The sequence below is a fragment of the Primulina huaijiensis genome, chromosome 12 (assembly GCF_012295235.1).
Source record: "Primulina huaijiensis isolate GDHJ02 chromosome 12, ASM1229523v2, whole genome shotgun sequence".
NCBI lineage: Eukaryota > Viridiplantae > Streptophyta > Magnoliopsida > Lamiales > Gesneriaceae > Primulina > Primulina huaijiensis.
This window is the reverse complement of record NC_133317.1, coordinates 19,000,133-19,003,070: the sequence shown is the minus strand read 5'-3', so window position 1 is coordinate 19,003,070 and position 2,938 is coordinate 19,000,133.

Here is a 2,938-nt window from a genome sequence, read left to right as displayed (position 1 = left end):
CTATATCATTACAATGAGAATAAACCTCTTTGTACAAAAGTATTTGAATGGGTTTATTCAAGAACAAGTAACTCTCAACCTCATTTTTTGGGCCATCAAATTATTTTTCTTTTCTTTTTCTTTGGTCTTTTTTTTTCTTTTTCTTTTTCTTTTTCTCTCATCTCATCATTTTGATCTTGTTTTCTTTCTATGGTCATTTCATTCTTTTCACTCTTTCTTTCACCAATTCACAATATTTTTAACTCACTTCATGAACTATCAATTGTACCTCATGAACTTCTTCTTTTGGATTCGATTGAACAAGAGACATACATTTTTCCTCAATACATGTATGAAATAAAGTTTCACTTTGTCTACTCTTCTCCTCCACAATAGACAAATTAGACATTTCTTCTCTACCTAATGCTTCAGTCTCCACTGTATATCATTCAACATCATTCGACTCATCAACTAGTGGAATACTATCATCAACAACTTTAACCTCAACTTCAAATTCAGTTTCAACTACAACCTCAACTCCAATTTGAGATTCAATCTCCACGGACGAATCTACTACTGTCACCGCCTTACGTGGACATTGGCTAATATCATGCCCAACTCCTAAATACCAACAACATATAGTATCACAAGTACAAGTATTGACAATTTCATATGGACCCTGATATTCATGCTTGGTATTCTTGTGATTTGAATCCTCCATTATCCTAGCCACGACATTCTCCTTCTTGTTGGACCACCAGGTCGATGCAAACGAATCCCTGTACAAGCACGTTCATATCTTCTGTCATAGTGATTAGGAATAAACCGCTTCTTCATCACCCTTTTCATCTCATCCCACATGCATATAGGGTCCTCTTCACATCATCTCCTATCCCGCATTAACTTAACCCACCAAGTAATTGCATAGTCAGTAAACTCGCTACAAGCTCGTCTTACTTTTTCAGCCTTCGAATAAATTTGGGTTTTAAAAACACGCTCTACCTTCTCCTCTCACTCAAGATACGCCTTTGGATCAGCTTCCCCATGGAAAGATGGAACTTTAATCTTAATATCACTCACTCTATGCCCTTCCCTGCTTCTATAATCACTATTCTCATCACGTCGTTGATCATCACTACGAGTCAAGTACGATGCTCTATTCTCTTCAACTCTACCACCTCGCCTATCATACATCTTCTATTCTTCGTACCTCATATGTTTTGCACGTAACGGCCTAGACCCGTTCCAACTAGTACTAACCTCAAGCCTATCAATCTTCTCGTATAAGGGCTCCAACTGGGTCCTCATAATCCTACTGAAATGACCAAGCCTCCATTTGGACATTGGAAAGTACTTGGTTTGCATCATTTCCTGCCTTCTAATCCATTTTTATTTCAGACATTGTACCTGCAAGAAATGTTAGTAAAATAAAAAAAAATATTCCTTGCCTGAATCTTCATGGTCACTCCAAAGAAAATTCAACCAACTATCCTTATTTTTTTTTCCACTTCAAATACTCACGAGTCACTCCAAAGAAATAACGCTCGCACTCAAGTATTTTCACTCGAATTTTAGAGTTCTCTCGAAGGTGCGTTCAAACTTTGTATTTGTATATATCAAACTTTGATATTCAACTCGTGGACAATTGTAACTGTCTCACCTGGACTGCACAAAGTTAAGAAATTTGAAATAATTATTTTTGATTGTGAGAGACACTTGAATGTGACTCACAAAGAGGTGAGAACAAAAGACCAATACTAAAGAAAAAAATTCTTTCTTTATCGACCAAACAAGTGAGTGATTGATTTCCATCTTAAGGCAAGCAGGAACGATAGGGGAAAAACAGTAGAAAGCCGCAGAAAGGTAGTAGTATGTATCGGAAAAGTAGTCGTCCTCCGTGCCACAAGTCGATGGTCGACATTGGATTGAGTCTGATAACAGCAAAATTTTCGAATTTTTCGTACTTTTTTTGGATTTGCACAAGAATGATTTGTGCAACTCGAAAAACGAAGCAAAACTCACAAAATTTCGAGAATCACGAGATCCACGAAAGACGAAGAATGATAGAACAACAAAGAAAGATTAACCCATATCTGATAATAAAAACGAGATACTTACTTGAATCAAAAGGAACCAAAATCTCTGATACCAAACGATACGATTCTTCAAGCACGAAAAGCAAACGCGCTAAAAAATGGAGTTACGCCCTCGATTTGATGAAATAAAGAACGTTGTGTTGTCCTGATCTTTTTGAAACAAGTAATTGTTTGTGATATTCACCTCTAAGCTACGAAAACTTAGCAACAAATATTCACGAAGATAAACAACTGATCTTAAACAAACCTTCAAAGAACTCGTCTTTGACAATCTGAGTGAAAACAATGGACAACCGTCACAAAATTAAATCTTTGATAAATTCGATTTGAGAAACGCAAAAGGTGTAGACAAAGCTAATCTTTGAATTTGAGAGAAAAACTCATAAAAATATATTAAACTCAATATATTTTTTTAAATATTGTGTATAGATCAGTGTTTCCATAAATAAAATCTGCATCGCAGTGCGCTAGGGCGGGGATTTATATCTGCTAGGGCGCGTTGGTCTCGCAGACAGTCTGCCCAGAAGGTGCGTTGGGGCTGCTGGTTGCACTCGCTGGGGCGCACTTGCCTCGGACCTGGCGCGCTGGGGCGCGTCCTGGCTGTCTTCTAGGGTCATTTCACACATAAACGTTTTGTTGCTCGATACGTCTTCATGGAAAGCTTCATTGAACTCCTTCAAGCGTTCAAATATGCTTGATTCTTCATCTATAATCATCATCAAGCTTGTACGATCGAGACAACATACATGTCTTAATCTTCTCCCAAGATTTAGCACGTCATGTCTGGTCAGATTCATATCACATGAGCTCGGTTCTCTACAAACATTAAGTCCCTCTATCAATTGCCCATAAAAAGATGTCCG